Here is a 17,498-nt window from a genome sequence, read left to right as displayed (position 1 = left end):
TCAAATGGTCACAAAATCTTGTACACTTCGAGTTTTTAGCTGAATTTTTTTATGCATGCCAACCAAAATACAAATATCACGTCTACCAAGTTTGGGGACAAAACTGTTTCCAAAAAAGTTTTAAAAAATCCCAAACTTTAAAAAGTTTCAAAAATTATGAAAAATAGAAAATGAGTCGTCTTGCCATGAAACTTCACGTGAAGGATTAAGGGACCATTGTATGAATTTACAAGCCATAAAAATGGCATTGGCATGCAGAAATATGAAGATGTACCTAAACCCACCTACCACCTTATCGATCCACAGCTTGCGCATCCCGTCTCTCTGGTCGGCGTAGTGCCCGCCCGCCCTTCCGCCCGCTTGTTTCATCGATTGGCTTAGGCATACAGAGTTTATTCCCAGTCTAAGATCAGACCGGACCGAGGGTTACGGTAGTAGGATCGATAGCACGTAGAGGGGGACCCAGCTGATCCCCGACTTGAGCATCCCGCCCCTCTAGCTGGCTGAGCATCCGCACGTTCATTTCGTGGGTTGACTTAGACATACGGAGTTCATTCCCAGTCTAAGCATACGGAGTTCATTCCCAGTCTATGAACGGACCAGACCGAGGGTTACGGAAGCACATGCTGGGCTCGGGCATGTGCTGGTGCCGCATTTATCTTCGTCGGGGCACCATCACTGGAGCATCACCGGAGAACCCGACCGACGGCATTGGGGTTCCAATAATCGGGCGGCCGGAGGGTGTGCGCATATGATGTCCGATGGGTGCTGGTACTTGGACCTTATATTGGTCCCCTATCTCTCATCAATCCTTAAAGAGCATTTGAGAGTTTACAGGTTTGCTGCCAGTAGCAATTAAAGTGTCTGAAATGGGGACACTTTTTTCAAATGGTCATAAAATCTTGTACACTTCGAGTTTTTAGTTGATTTTTTTGTGCATGCCTACAAAAACACAAGGATCACGTCTACCAAGTTTGGGGCCAATAATCCTTACGAAAAAATTTTAAAAAATCCCGAACCTTAAAAAGTTTCAAAAATCCTGAAAAATAGAAACCGAGTCGTCTTGGCATGAAACTTCACGTGAAGGCTTAAGGGACCATTGTATGAATTTACAAGCCATGAAAATGGCATTGGCATGCAAAAATATGAAGATATGCCTAAACCCACCTACCACCCTATCGATCCACGGCTTGCGCATCCCGTCTCCCTGGCCGGCGTAGTGCCCGCCCGCCCGCCCGTTCATTTCGTCAGTTGGCTTAGGCATACGAAGTTCATTCCTAGTCTAAGATCAGATCAGACCGAGGGTTGCGGTAGCACATGCTGGGCTCGGGCATGTGCTAGTGTCGCATTTTTCTTCGTCGGGGCACCATCGTCGGGGCATCACCAGAGAACTTGACTAACGGCATTAGGGTTTCGGCGATCGGGGGGCCGGGGGGTGTGCGCACATGATGTGCGGTCGATGCTGGGACTTGGCCCTTATATTAGCCCCCTATCCCTCACCAAACCTCAAGAACTCATACCCCCTTAAAGAGCATTTGAGATTTTACAAGTTTGCTGCCAGTAGCCGTTACAGGTTTGCTGCCAGTAGCCATCAAATGGTCACAAAATCTTGTACACTTTGAGTTTTTAGCTGAAGTTTTTTGTGCATGCCAACAAAAATAAGGGGATCATGTCTACCAAGTTTGGGGCCAAAACTCCTTCCAAAAAAATTTTAAAAAATCTTGAACCGCAAAAAGATTCAAAACTTGTGAAAAATAGAAAACGAGTCATCTTGCCATGAAGCTTCACGTGAAGGCTTAAGGGACAATTGTATGAATTTACAAGCCATAAAAATGGCATTGGCTTGCAGAAATATGAAGATGTGCTTAGTGCCCGCCCGCCCGCTCGCACGTTTCGTCGGTTTGTTTAGGCATACGGAGTTCATTCCCAGTCTAAGATTGGACCAGACCGAGGGTTCCGGTAGCAGCATTGGCAGCATGCAGAGGGGGACCCGATCGATCCCTGGCTTGCGCATCCCACCCCTCTGGTCAGCTGACCGCCCGCACGCTCGTTTCATGGGATGACTTAGGCATACAGAGTTCATTCCCAGTCTAAGCATACGGAGTTCATTCCCAGTCTAAGATCGGTCCAGACAGAGGGTTGCGGCAGCACATTCTAGGCTCGGGCTTGTGTCGGTGCCGTATTTTTCTTCCCCGAGGCACCATCACAGGAGCATCGTCTGAGAACCTGACCGGCGGCATTGGGGTTCCGACGATCGGGGGGTCGGGGCGGTGTGCACACATGATGTGCGGTGGGTGCTGGTAGTTGGCCCTTATATTGGCCCCCTATCCCTTATCAAACCTTGGGAACTCACACCTCTTTAAAGAGCATTTGAGATTTTACAGGTTTGCTACCAGTAGCCATTAAAATGTCTGAATTGGGGACACTTTTTTCAAATGGTCACAAAATCTTGTACACTTCGAGTTTTTAGCTGAATTGTTTTGTGCATGCCAACAAAAATACAAGGATCATGTCTACCAAGTTTGGGGCCAAAACTCCTTTCGAAAAAATTTTAAAAAATCCCGAACCAAAAAAAGTTTCAAAAATCGTGAAAAATAAAAAACGAGTCGTCTTGCCATGAAACTTCATGTGAAGGCTTAAGGGACCATTGTATGAATTTACAAGCCATAAAAATGGCATTGGCACGTAGAAATATGAAGATGTGCCTAAGCCCACCTACCACCCTATTGATCCACGGCTTGCGCATCCCGTCTCTCTGGCCGATGTAGTGCTCGCCCGCCCGCCCACCCGCGCGCTCGTTTCGTCGGTTGGCTTAGGCATACGGAGTTCATTCCTAGTCTAAAAGGGGACTGGATCGAGGGTTGCAGCAGTAGGATCGGCAGCACGCAGAGGGGAACGCGGCTGATCCCCGGCTTGCGCATCCCGCCCCTCTGGCCGGCTGAGCGCCTGCACGCTCATTTCGTGGGTTGACTTAGGCATACGGAGTTCATTCTCGGGCGAAGCATACAGAGTTCATTCCCAGTCTAAGATCAGACCAGACTGATGGTTGCGGCAGCACATGCTGGGCTCGGTCAAAACGCAAAGGGGGACCCGGTCGACCCTCGGCTTACGCATCCCGCCCCTCTGGCTGGCTGAACACCCGCACGCTCGTTTCGTGGGTTGACTTAGGCACACAGAGTTCATTCCCAGTCTAAGATCAGTCCGGACAGAGGGTTGCGACAGCACATTCTAGCCTCGGACTTGTGCCGGTGCCGTATTTTTCTTCGCCGGGGCACCATCACCGAAGAACCTGACCAGCGGCATAAGGGTTCAGGCGATCGGGGGGGCCGGGGGGTGTGCGCACATGAAGTGCGATGGGTGCTGGTACTTGGCCCTTATATTGGCCCCCTATCCCTCATCAAACCTCGAGAACTCACACCCCCTTAAAGAGCATTTGAGATTTTACAGGTTTGCTGCCAGTTGCCATTAAAATGTCTGAAATGGAAACACTTTTTTCAAATGGTCACAAAATCTTGTACACTTCGAGTTTTTACCTGAATTTTTTTATGCATGCCAAAAAAAATACAAGGATCACGTCTATCAAGTTTGGGGTCAAAACTCCTATCGAAAAAATTTTAAGAAATCCTGAACCGTAAAAAGTTTCAAAAATCGTGAAAAATAGAAAACGAGTCGTCTTGCCGTGAAACTTCACGTGAGGGCTTAAGGGACCATTGTATGAATTTACAAGCCATAAAAATGGCATTGGCACACAAAAATATGAAGATGTGCCTAAACCCACCTACCACCCTATCAATCCACGGCTTGCGCATCCCGTCTCTCTGGCCGGCATGGTGCCCGCCCGCCTACCCATCCGCTTGTTTCGTTGATTGGGTTAGGCATACAGAGTTCATTCCCAGTCTAAGATCGAACCAGACCGAGAGTTGAGGCAGCAGGATCGGTAGCACGCAGAGGGGGACCCGGTCGATCCCCAGATTTCGCATCCCACCCCTCTGGTCGGCTGAGCGCCCGCACGCTCGTTCCGTGGGTTGACTTAGGCATACGGAGTTCATTGCCAGTCTAAGCATACGAAGTTTATTCCCAGTCTAAGATTGGACCGGACCGAGGGTTGCGACGGCACATGCTGGGCTCGGGCATGTGCTGGTGCCACATTTTTCTTCGTCGGGGCACTATTGTCAGAGCATCGTCGGAGAACCTAACCGGCGGTATTGGGGTTCCGACGATCGGGGGGGCTGGGGGGGTGTGCGCACATGATGTGTGATGGGTGCTGGTACTTGGCCCTTATATTGGCCTCCTATCCCTCATCAAACCAGGAGAACTCATACCCCCTTAAAGAGCATTTGAGATTTTACAGGTTTGCTACCAGTAGCCATTAAAGTGTCTGAAATGGGGACACTTTTTTCAAATGGTCATGAAATCTTGTACACTTCGAGTTTTTGGCTGACTTTTTTTGTGCATGCCAACAAAAATACAAGGATCATGTCTACCAAGTTTGGGGTGAAAACTCCTTCCAAAAAAACTTTAAAAAATCCCAAATCGTAAAAAGTTTCCAAAATCGTGAAAAATAGAAAAGGAGTCGTCTTGCCATGAAACTTCACGTGAAGGCTTAAGTGACCATTGTATGAATTTACAAGCCATAAAAAAGGCATTGGCATGCAGAAATATGAAGATGTGCCTAAACCCACCTACCACCTATCGCTCCACGGCTTGCACATCCCGTCTCTCTAGCCGGCGTAGTTCTCACCCGCCCGTCCGCTCGTTTCGTCGGTTTGCTTAGGCATACGAAGTTCATTCCCAGTCTAAGATCAAACTAGACCAAGGGTTGCGGTAGCAGGATCGATAGCTCACAAAGAAGAACCCGGCTAATCCTTGGCTTACGCATCCCGCCCCTCTGGTCGGCTGAGCGCCCGCTCGCTTGTTTCGGGGGTTGACTTAGGCATACAGAGTTGATTCCAAGTCTAAGCATATGGAGTTCATTCCCAGTCTAAGATCGGATCGGACCGAGGGTTTTGGCAGCACATGCTAGGCTCGGGCATGTGCTGGTGTCGCATTTTTCATCGTCGGAGCATCGTCGGAGAACCTGACCGACGGTATTGGGGTTCCGACGATCGGGGGGGCCGGGGGGTGAGACACATGATGTGCGATGGGTGCTGGTACTTGGCCCTTATATTAGCCCCCTATCCCTCATCAAACCTCGAGAACTCACACCCCCTTAAAAAGCATTTGAGATTTTACAGGTTTCCTGCCAGTAGCCATTAAAGTGTTTAAAATGGGGACACTTTTTTCAAATGGTCACAAAATCTTGTACACTTCGAGTTTTTAGCTGAATTTTTTTGTGCATGCCAAAAAAAATACAAGGATCACGTCTAGCAAGTTTGGGGCTAAAATGCCTTCCGAAGAAATTTTTAAAATCCCGAACTGCAAAAAGTTTTGAAAATCGTGAAAAATAAAAAATGAGTCGTCTTGCCATGAAACTTCACATGAAGGCTTAAGGGACCATTGTATGAATTTGCAAGCCATAAAAATGGCCTTGAAATGCAGAGATATGAAGATGTGCCTAAACCCACCTACCACCCTATCGATCCACGGCTTGCAGATCCCGTCTCTCTGGCCGACATAGTGTTTGCCCGCCCGCCCGCTCATTTCGTCAGTTGCCTTAGGCATATGGAGTTAATTCCCAGTCGAGGATCAGATTGGGTTGAGCGTTACAGCAATAGGATCGGCAGCATGCAGAGATGGACCCACCCGATTCCTGGTTTGTGCATCCCGCCCCTCTGGCCGGCTGAGCGACCGCACGCTCGTTTCGTAGGTTGACTTAGGCATACGGAGTTCATTCCCAATCTAAGCATACAGAGTTCATTTCCAGTCTAAGATTAGACCAGATCGAGGGTTGTGGCATCACATGCTAGGCTATGGCATTTCCTGGTGCCGCGTTTTTCTTTGTCGGGGCACCATCGCCGGAGTATTGCCGAAGAACCTGACCGGCAGCATTGGGGTTCCGGCGATCGGGGGGGCCGGGGTGGTGTGCGCACATGATGTGCGATGGGTGCTGGTACTTGGCCCTTATATTGGCCTCCTATCCCTCATCAAACCACGAGAACTCATACTCCCTTAAAGATCATTTGAGATTTTACAGGTTTGCTACCAGTAGCCATTAAAGTGTCTGAAATGGGGACACTTTTTTCAAATGGTCATAAAATCTTATACACTTTGAGTTTTTACCTGAATTTTTTTGTGCATGCCAAAAAAAATACAAGGGTCACGTCTATTAAGTTTGGGGTCAAAAATCCTTTCGAAAAAATCAAAAAAAATCCTGAACCGTAAAAAGTTTCAAAAATCGTGAAAAATAGAAAACGAGTCGTCTTGCCGTGAAACTTCATGTGAAGGCATAAGGGACCATTGTATGAATTTACAAGCCATAAAATTGGCATTGGCATGAAGAAATATGAACATGTGCCTAAACCCACCTACCACACTATCAATCCACGGCTTGCGCATCCCGTCTCTCTGGCTGGCATAGTGCCCGTACACCGCTCGTTTCGTCGGTCAGCTTAGGCATACGGAGTTCATTCCTAGTCTAAGATTGGATCAGACCGAGGGTTGAGGCAGTAGGATCGGCAGCACGCAAAGGGGGACCCGGCCGATACCCGACTTCATCCCACCCCTCAACCGGCTGAGCGCCCGCACGCTCGTTCCGTGGGTTGACTTAGGCATACGGAGTTCATTCCCAGTCTAAGCATACGGAGTTCATTCCCAGTCTAAGATCGGATCAGACCGAGGGTTGCGGCAGCACATGCCGGGCTAGAGCATGTGCTGGTGCCACATTTTTGTTTGCCGGGGCCCCATCGCCGGAGCATCGCCAGAGAACCTGACCGGCTGCATTGGGGTTCCGGCGATCGGGGGGGCCGAGGGGGTGTGCACACATGTTGTGCAATGGGTGCTGGTACTTGGCCCTTATATCGGCCCCCTATCCCTCATCAAACCTTGAGAACTCACATCCCCTTAAAAAGCATTTGAGATTTTACAGGTTTGCTGCCAGTAGCCATTAAAGTGTCTAAAATGGGGATAATTTTTTCAAATGGTCACAAAATATTGTACACTTCGAGTTTTTAGCTGAATTTTTTTGTGCATGCCAACTAAAATACAAGGATCATGTCTACCAAGTTTGGGGCCAAAACCCCTTTCGAAAAAAATGTAAAAAATCCTGAATCGCAAAAAGTTTTGAAAATTGTGAAAAATATAAAACGAGTCATCTTGCCATGAAACTTGACGTGAAGGCTTAAGGGACCATTCTATGAATTTACAAGCCATCAAAATGGCATTGGCATGCAGAAATATGAAGATGTGCCTAAACCCACCTACCACCCAATCAATCCACGGCTTGCGCATCCCGTCTCTCTGGCCGGCATAGTGCCCGCCCGCCCGTCCGCCCGCTCATTTCGTCGATTGGCTTAGGCGTACGAAGTTCATTCCCAGTCTAAGATCAGACTGGACTGAGGGCTATGATAGCAGGATCGGTAGCACGTAGAGGGGGAACCGATCGATCCTCGATTTACGTGTCCCACCCCTCTGGCCGGTTGAGCACCCGCACGCTAGTTTTGTGGGTTGACTTAGGCATACGGAGTTCATTCTCAGTCTAAGCATACGGAGCTCATTCCCAGTCTAAGATTGGACTGGACCGAGGGTTGCACCCGCACGCTCATTTTGTGGGTTGACTTAGGCATATCGATCCACGGCTTGCCCATCCCGTCTCTCTGGCCGACGTAGTGCCCGTCCGCCCGCCCGCACGCTCGTTTCGTCGGTTGGCTTAGGCATACGGAGTTCATTCCCAGTCTAAGATCGAACTGGACTGAGGGTTACGGTAGCAGGATTGGCAGCACGCAGAGGGGGAACCGGCTGATCCTCGGCTTACGCGTCCCACCCCTCTGGCCGGTTAGCGCCCGTACGCTCGTTTCGTGGGTTGACTTAGAGATACGGATTTCATTCCCAGTCTAAGCATATGGAGTTCATTCCCAGTCTAAGATTGGACTGGACTAAGGGTTACGGCAGCACATGCTGGGCTCGGGCATGTGCTGGTGCCACATTTTTCTTCATTGGGGTACCATCGTCGGAGAACCTGACCGACGACATTGGGGTTTCGGCGATCGGGGGGGCCGAGGGGGGTGTGCACACGTGATGTGCGATGGGTTCTAGTACTTGGCCCTTAAATTGGCCCCCTATCCCTCATCAATCCTTGAGAAATAACACCCCCTTAAAGAGAATTTGAGATTTTACAGGTTTGCTGCCAGCAGCCATTAAAGTGTCTGAAATGGGGACATTTTTTTCAAATGGTCACAAAACCTTGTACACTTCGAGTTTTTGGCTGAATTTTTTTGTACACTCCAACAAAAATACAAGGATCACGTCTTCCAATTTTGGGGCCAAAACTTCTTTCGAAAAAATTTTAAAAAATCTCGAACAGCAAAAAGTTTTGAAAATCGTGAAAAATAAAAAATGAGTCGTCTTGCCATGAAACTTCACGTGAAGGCTTAAGGGACCATTGTATGAATTTAAAAGCCATAAAAATGGCATTGGCATGCAGAAATATGAAGATGTGTCTAAACCCACCTACCACCCTATCGATCCACTGCTTGTGCATCCCGTCTCTCTGGCTGGCGTAGTGCCCGGCTGCCCATCTGATCATTTCATCAGTTGGCTTAGGCATACAGAGTTCATTCCCAATCTAACATTGGATCGGATCGAGGGTTGTGGCAGCAGGATCAGTAGCACGCAGAGGGGGACCCAGTCGATCCCCGGCTTGCGCATCGCACCCCTATGGCCGACTGAGCGCCCGCATGCTCATTTCGTGGGTCGACTTAGGCATACGGAGTTCATTCCCAATCTAAGCATATGGAGTTCATTCCCAGTCAGAGATCGGATCAGACTGAGTGTTCCGGTAGCATATGCTGGGCTCGAGCATGTACTGGTGCCGTATTTTTCTTCGTCGGGGCACCATCGTCGAAGCATCGTCGGAGAACCTGACCGGCGGCATTGGGGTTCCGGCGATCGGGGGGGCTGGGAGGGGTGTGCGCACATGATGTATGATGGGTACTGGTACTTGGCCCTTATTTTGGCCCTCTATCCCTCATCAAACCTTGAGAACTCACACCCCCTTAAAGAGCATTTGAGATTTTACAGGTTTGCTGCCAGTAGCCATTAAAGTGTCTGAAATGGGGACACTTTTTTCAAATGGTCACAAAATCTTGTACACTTCGAGTTTTTAGTTGAATTTTTTCGTGCATGCTAACAAAAATACAAGGATCACGTCTACCAAGTTTGAGGCTAAAACTCCTTCCGAGAAAATTTTAAAAAATCCCGACCAGCAAAAAGTTTTGAAAATCGTGAAAAATGGAAAACAAGTCGTCTTACCATGAATCTTCACGTGAAGGCTTAAAGGACCATTGTATGAATTTACAAGCCATAAAAATGGCATTGGCACGCAAAAATATAAAGATGTGCCTAAACCACCTACCACCCTATCGATCCACGACTTGCGCATCCCATTTCTCTGGCCGGCGTAGTGCCCGCCCGCCTGCTTGTTTTGTCGGTTGGCTTAGGCATATGGAGTTCATTCCTAGTCTAATTTCAGACCAGACCGAGGGTTGCGGTAGTACGATCAGCAGCACACATAGAGGGACCTGGCCGATCCCCAGCTTACGCATCCCACCCCTCTGGTCCGCCGATCGCCCGTACGCTCGTTTCGTGGGTTGACTTAGGCATACGGAGTTCATTCCCAGTCTAAGCTTACCGAGTTCATTCCCAGTCTAAGATCGGACCGGACCGAGGGTTGCGACAGTACATGCTGGGCTCGGGCATGTGCTGGTGCCGCATTTTTCTTCGTCGAGGCACCATCGCTTGAGCATCACCGGAGAACCTAACCAGCGACATTGGGGTTCCGACGATCGGGGGGCCGGGGGGAGTGCGCGCACATGATGTGCGATGGGTGCTGGTACTTGGCCCTTATATTGGCCCGCTATCCCTCATCAAACCTCGAGAACTCACACCCCCTTAAAGAGCATTTGAGATTTTACAGGTTTGCTACCAGTAGCCCTTAAAGTGTCTGAAATGGGGACACTTTTTTCAAATGGTCACAAAAACTTGTACACTTCGATTTTTTAGCTGAATTTTTTTGTGCATGCCAGAAAAAATACAAGGATCAGGTCTACCAAGTTTGGGGCTAAAACTCCTTCCAAAAGAATTTTAAAAAATCCCGAACCGTAAAAAGTTTCAAAAATCATTAAAAATAGAAAACGAGTCGTCTTGCCATTAAACTTCACGTGAAGGCTTAAGGGACCATTGTATGAATTTACAAGCCATAAAAATGGCATTGGCACATACAAATATAAAGTTGTGCCTAAACCCACCTACCACCCTATCGATCCACGGCTCGCGCATCCCGTTTCTCGGCCGACGTAGTGCCCGCCCGCCCGCCATCCCACCCGCTCGTTTCGTCGGTTGGCTTAGGCATACGGAGTTCATTCCCAATCTAAGATCAGACCGGATTGAGGGTTACAGCAGAAGGATCGGCAGCATATAGATGGGGACCCGGTCGATCCGTGACTTGCGCATCCCACCCATCTGGCCGGTTGAGCACCCGCACTCTCCTTTCGTGGGTTGACTTAGGCATACGGAGTTCATTCCCAGTCTAAGCATATGGAGTTCATTCCCAGTCTAAGATCGGACCGGACTGAGGGTTGAGGTAGCACATGCTCGGCTCGGGCATGTTCTGGTCCACATTTTTCTTCGCTGGGGCACCATCGCCGGAGCATCATCGGAGAACTTGACCGGCGACATTGGGGTTCTGGCGATCGGGGGGGCTGGGAGGGGTGTGCGCACATGATGTGCGATGTGTGCTGGTACTTGGCCCTTATATTGGCCCCCTATCCCTCATCAAACCTCGAGAACTCATACCCCTTTAAAGAGCATTTGAGATTTTACAGGTTTGCTGCCAGTAGCCCTTAAAGTGTCTGAAATAGGGACACTTTTTTCAAATGGTCACAAAAACTTGTACACTTTGAGTTTTTAGCTGAATTTTTTTGTGCATGCAAACAAAAATACAAGGATCATGTCTACCAAGTTTGGGGCTGAAAATCCTTCTGAAAAAATTTTAAAAAATCCCGAACTATAAAAAGTTTTGAAAATTATGAAAAATAGAAAACGAGTCGTCTTGCCATGAAACTTCACGTCAAGGCTTAAGGGACCATTGTATGAATTTACAAGCCATAAAAATGGCATTGGAACACAGAAATATGAAGATGTGCCTAAACCCACATACCACCCTATCGATCGACGGCTTGCGCATCCTGTCTCTCTGGCCGGCGTAGTGCCCGCCTGCCCGTCCGCCTGCTCGTTTCGTCGGTTAGCTTAGCCATATGGAGTTCATTCCCAGTCTAAGATTGGATCAGACCGAGTGTTGCGGCGGCAAGATTGGCAGCATGCAGAGGGGGACCCGATCGATCCCCGGCTTGCGCATCCTGCCCCTCTGGCCGACTGAGCGCCTGCACGCTCGTTTCATGGGTTGACTTAAGCATATGGAGTTCATTCCTAGTCTAAGCATACGGAGTTCATTCCCAGTCTAAGATCAGACCAAACCGAGGGTTGCGGCAGCACATGCTGGGCTCTGGCATGTGCTGGTGCCGCATTTTTCTTTGTCAGGGCACCAACGTCGGAGCATCGTCAGAGAACCTGATCGGTGGCATTGGGTTCCGATGATCGGGGCGGCCGGGGGGGTTGTGCGCACATGATGTGTGATGGGTGCTGGTACTTGGCCATTATATTGGCCCCCTATCCCTCAGCAAACCTCGAGAACTCACACCCCCTGAAAGAGCATTTGAGATTTTACAGGTTTGCTGCTAGTAGCCATTAAAGTGTCTTAAATGGGGACACCTTTTTCAAATGGTCACAAAATCTTGTACACTTCGAGTTTTTAGCTGAAATTTTTTGTGCATGCCAACAAAAATATAAGGATCATGTCTACCAAGTTTGGTTCCAAAACTCCTTCTGAAAAAAATTTGAAAAATCCCGAACCATAAAAAGTTTCAAAAATGGGGAAAAATAGAAAACGAGTCGTCTTGCCATGAAACTTCACGTGAAGGCTTAAGGGACCATTGCATGAATTTACATGCCATAAAAATGGCATTGGCACAAAGAAATATGAAGATGTGCCTAAACCACTACCACCCTATCGGTCCATGGCATGCACATCCCGTCTCTCTGGCCGGCGTAGTGCCCGCCCGCCCGCCCACCCGTTCGTTTTGTCGGTTGGCTTAGGCATACGGAGTTCATTCCCAGTCTAAGCATATGGAGTTCATTCCCAGTCTAAGATCGGACCAGACCGAGGGTTGCGGCAGCACACGCTAGGCTCGAGCATGTGCTGGTGTCGCATTTTTCTTCGTCGGGGCACAATCGCCGGAGCATCGCCAGAGAACCTAATCGGCGACATTGGGGTTCCAGTGATCGGGGGGGCTGGGGGGTGTGCGCACATGATGTGCAATGTGTGCTGATACTTGGCCCTTATATTGGCCCCCTATCCCTCATCAAACCTGGAGAACACACACGCCTTTGAAGAGCATTTGAGATTTTACAGGTTTGCTGCCAGTAGCCATTAAAGTGTCTGAAATGGGGACACTTTTTTCAAATGGTCACAAAATCTTGTACACTTCGAGTTTTTAGCTGAATGTTTTTATGCATGCCAACAAAAATACAAGTATCACGTCTACCAAGTGTAGGGCCAAAAAGCCTTCTGAAAAAATTTTAAAAAATCCCGAACCGTAAAAAGTTTCGAAAATCATGAAAAATAGAAAATGAGTAGTCTTGCCATGAAACTTCACGTGAAGGCTTAAGGGACCGTTGTATGAATTTAAAAGCCATAAAAATGGCATTGGCATATAGAAATATGAAGATTTTCCTAAACCCACCTACCACCCTATCAATCCACGGCTTGCGCATCCCGTCTCTCTGGCTGGCGTAGTGCCCGTCTGCCCGCCCTCTCATTTCATCGGTTGGCATAGGCATACAAAGTTCATTCCCAGTCTAACATGGGACTGGACCGACGGTTGCGGTAGCAAGATCGATAGCACGCAGAGGGGACCCGGCCGATCCCCGGCTTGCGCATCCCGCCCCTCTGGCCGGCTGAGCACCCGCACGCTCGTTTCGTAGGTTGACCTAGGAATACGGAGTTCATTCCCAGTCTAAGATCAGACCAGACCGAGGGTTGCGATCGCACATGCTGGGCTCGGGTATGTGCTGGTGCCGTATTTTTCTTCGTCGGGGCACCATCGCAGGAGCATCGTCGAAGAACCTGACCGGTGGCATTGGGGTTCCGATGATCGAGGGGCCGGGGGTGTCTGCGAACATGATGTGCGATGGGTGCTGGAACTTGGCCCTTATATTGGCCACCTATCCCTCATCAAACCTCGAGAACTCACACCCCCTTAAAGAGCATTTGAGATTTTACAGGTTTGTTGCCAGTAGCCATTAAAGTGTCTGAAATAGGGACACTTTTTCCAAATGGTCACAAAATTTTGTACACTTCAAGTTTTTAGCAGAATTTTTTTGTGCATGCCAACAAAAATACAAGGATCACGTCTACCAAGTTTGGGGCCAAAAATCCTTCCGAAAAAATTTTAAAAAATCCCAAACCGCAAAAAGTTTCAAAAATCATGAAAAATAGAAAACGAGTCGTCTTGCCATGAAACTTCACGTGAAGGCTCAAGGGACCATTGTATGAATTTACAAGCCATAAAAATGGCATTGGCACATAGAAATATGAAGATGTGCCTAAACCCACCTACCACCCTATCGATCCACGGCTTGCGCATCCCGTCTCTCTGGCCGGTGTAGTGCCCGCCCGCCTGGCCGCTCATTTTGTCGGTTGGCTTAGGCATATGGAGTTCATTCCCAATCTAAGATCAGACCGGACTGAAGGTTACGACAGTAGGATCGACAGCACGCAGAGGGGGACCCGATCGATCCCCGGCTTGCACATCCCGCACCTCTGGCCGGTTGAGCGCCGGCACCCTCGTTTCATGGGTTGAGTTAGGCATACGGAGTTCATTCCCAGTCAAGATCAAATCGGACCGAGGGTTGGAGCAGCAGGATTGGCAGCACACAGAGGGGGACCTAGGCGATCCCCGTCTTATGCATCCTGCCCCTCTGGCCGGCTTAGCGCCCGCACGCTCGTTTCGTGCGTTGACTTAGCCATACGGAGTTCATTCCCAGTCTAAGCATACGGAGTTCATTCCTAGTCTAAGCTCGGACCAAACCGAGGGTTCTGACAGCACATGCTGGGCTTGGGCATGTGCTGGTGTCACATTTTTCTTCACCGGGGCACCATCATCAGAGCATCGTCGGAGAACCTAACCGACGGTATTGGGGTTTTGGTGATCGGGGGGGCCAGGGGGTTGTGCGCACATGATGTGTGATGGGTGCTGGTACTTGGCCCTTATATTGGCCCCCTATCCCTCATCAAACCTCAAGAACTCACACGTCCTTAAAGAGCATTTGAGATTTTACAGGTTTGCTACCAGTAGCCATTAAAGTGTTTGAAATGGGGACACTTTTTTCAAATGGTCACAAAATCTTGTACGCTTCGAGTTTTTACCTGAATTTTTTTATGCATGCCAAGAAAAATACAAGGATAATGTCTACCAAGTTTGGGGCCAAAACTCCTCCCAAAAAAATTTAAAAAAATCTCGAACCGCAAAAAGTTTCAAAAATCGTGAAAAATAGAAAATGAGTCGTCTTACCATGAAACTTCACGTGAAGGCTTAAGGGACCATTGTATGAATTTACAAGCCATAAAAATGGCATTTGCATGCAGAAATATGAAGATGTGCCTAAACCCACCTACCACCCCATCGATCCACGGCTTACGCATCCCGTCTCTCTTGTCGGCGTAGTGCCCGCCCGCCCGCCCGCTCGTTTCGTCGGTTGGCTTAGGCATAAGGAGTTCATTCCCAGTCTAAGATTGGACCAGACTGAGGGTTGCGGTAGCAAGATCGGCAGCACGCAGAGGGGGACCCGGCCGATCCTCGGCTTACTCATCCCCCCTACGGTCGGCTGAGCGCCCGCACTTTCCTTTTATGGGTTGACCTAGGCATACGGAGTTCATTCCCAGTATAAGATTGGATCGGACTGAGGGTTGCGACAGCAGGATCGACAACACGCAGCGCGGGACCCGGTTGATCCCCGACTTGCGCATCTCGCCCCTTAGGCCAGCTGAGCGCCTGTACACTCGTTCCATGAGTTGACTTAGGCATACGTAGTTCATTCCCAATCTAAGATCGGACTGGACCGAGGATTGTGGTAGCACTTACTGGCCTCGAGCATGTGCTGGTGCCATATTTTTCTTCGTCGGGGCACCATCACCGGAGAACCTGACTGGCGACATTGGGGTTCCGGTGATCAGGGGACCGGGTGGGGAGTTCGCACATGATGTGCGATGGGTGCTGGTACTTGGCCCTTATAGTGGCCCCCTATCCCTCATCAAACCTCGAGAAATCACACCCCCTTAAAGAGCATTTGAGATTTTACAGGTTTGCTGCCAATAGCCATTAAAGTGTCTTGAAATGGGGACATTTTTTTCAAATGGTCACAAAATCTTGTACACTTCGAGTTTTTACCTAAATTTTTTTATGCATGCCAAGAAAAATACAAGGATCACATATACCAAGTTTAGAGCCAAAACTCCTTCTGAAAAAATTTTAAAAAATCTCGAACCACAAAAAGTTTCAAAAATCAAGAAAAATAAAAAACGATTCGTCTTGCCATGAAACTTCATGTGAAGGCTTAAGGGACCATTGTATGAATTTACAAGCCATAAAAATGGCATTGGCATGCAGAAATATGAAGATGTGCCTAAACCCACCTATCGCCCTATCGATCCAAGGCTTGCGCATCCCGTCTCTCTGGCCGGCATAGTGCCCGCCCGCCCACCCGCCCGCTTGTTTCGTCAGTTGGCTTAGGCATACGGAGTTCATTCCCAGTCGAAGATCAAACCACACCAAGGGTTGCGGCAGCAGGATCCGCACCACGTAGAAGGGGACCCGGTCGATCCCCGACTTGTGCATCCCGCCCCTCTGGCAGGCTGAGCGTCGGCACGCTCGTTTCATGGGTTGACTTAAGCAAATGGATTTCATTCCCAGTCTAAGATAGGATCAGACCGAGGGTTGCGACAGCAAATGCTGTGCTCTGGTATGTACTGGTGCCACATTTTTCTTCATCGGGGCACCATCGTCGGAGCATCGTCAGAGTACCTGATCGGCGGCATTGGGGTTCTGACGATCGGGGGGCCGGGGGGGTGTGCACATGATGTGCGATGGGTGCTGGCACTTGGCCCTTATATTGGCCCCTATCCCTCATCAAACCTCGAGAACTCACACCGTCTTAAAGAGCATTTGAGGTTTTACAGGTTTGCTACCAGTAGCCATTAAAGTGTCTGAAATGGGGACACTTTTTTCAAATGGTCACAAAATCTTGTACACTTTGCGTTTTTAGCTGAATTTTTTTTGTGCATGCCAACAAAAATACGGTTGCGACAGCAGGATCGGACTGAGGGTTGCGACAGCAGGATCGACAACACGCAGCGGGGGACCCGGTTGATCCCCGACTTGCGCATCTCGCCCCTTAGGCCAGTTGAGCGCCTGTACACTCGCTCCATGGGTTGACTTAGGCATACGAAGTTCATTCCCAGTCTAAGATCGGACTGGACCGAGGGTTGTGGTAGCACTTACTGGCCTCGAGCATGTGCTGGTGCCACATTTTTGATCGTCGGGGCACAATCGCCGGAGAACCTGACTGACGGCATTGGGGTTCCGACGATCGGGGGGACCGGGGGGTGTGCACACATGATGTGCAATGGGTGCTGGTACTTGGCACTTATATTGGCCCCCTATCCCTCTTCAAACCTCGATAACTCACTCCCCCTTAAAGAGCTTTTGAGATTTTACAGGTTTGCTGCCAGTAGCCCTTAAAATGTTTAAAATGGGGACACTTTTTTCAAATGGTCACAAAATCTTGTACACTTCAAGTTTTTAGCTGAATTGTTTTGTGAAAGCCAACAAAAATACAAGGATCACATCTAAGTTTGGGGCCAAAACTCCTTCCGAAAAAATTTTAAAAAATCCCAAACCGCAAAAAGTTTCAAAAATTGTGAAAAATAGAAAACGAGTCGTCTTGCCATGAAACTTCACGTGAAGGCTTAAGAGACCATTGTATGAATTTACAAGCCATAAAAATGGCATTGGCATGTAGAAATATGGAGACGTGCCTAAACCCACCTACCACCGTATCGATCCACGGCTTGCGTATCCCGTCTCTCTGGCCGGCGTAGTGCCTGCCCGCCCGCCTGCCCGCTCGCTCGTTTCGTCGATTGGCTTAGGCATATGGAGTTCATTCCCAGTATAAGATCCGACCAGACCGAGGGTTGTGGCAGCAGGATCAGCAACATTTAGAGGGGGACT

Source organism: Durio zibethinus, chromosome 1 (assembly GCF_047325235.1).
Source record: "Durio zibethinus cultivar Kanyao isolate XHJ-2024 chromosome 1, ASM4732523v1, whole genome shotgun sequence".
NCBI classification, from domain to species: Eukaryota; Viridiplantae; Streptophyta; class Magnoliopsida; order Malvales; family Malvaceae; genus Durio; species Durio zibethinus.
The sequence above is the reverse complement of the archived record's forward strand: the minus strand, read 5'-3'. Positions refer to the sequence as shown.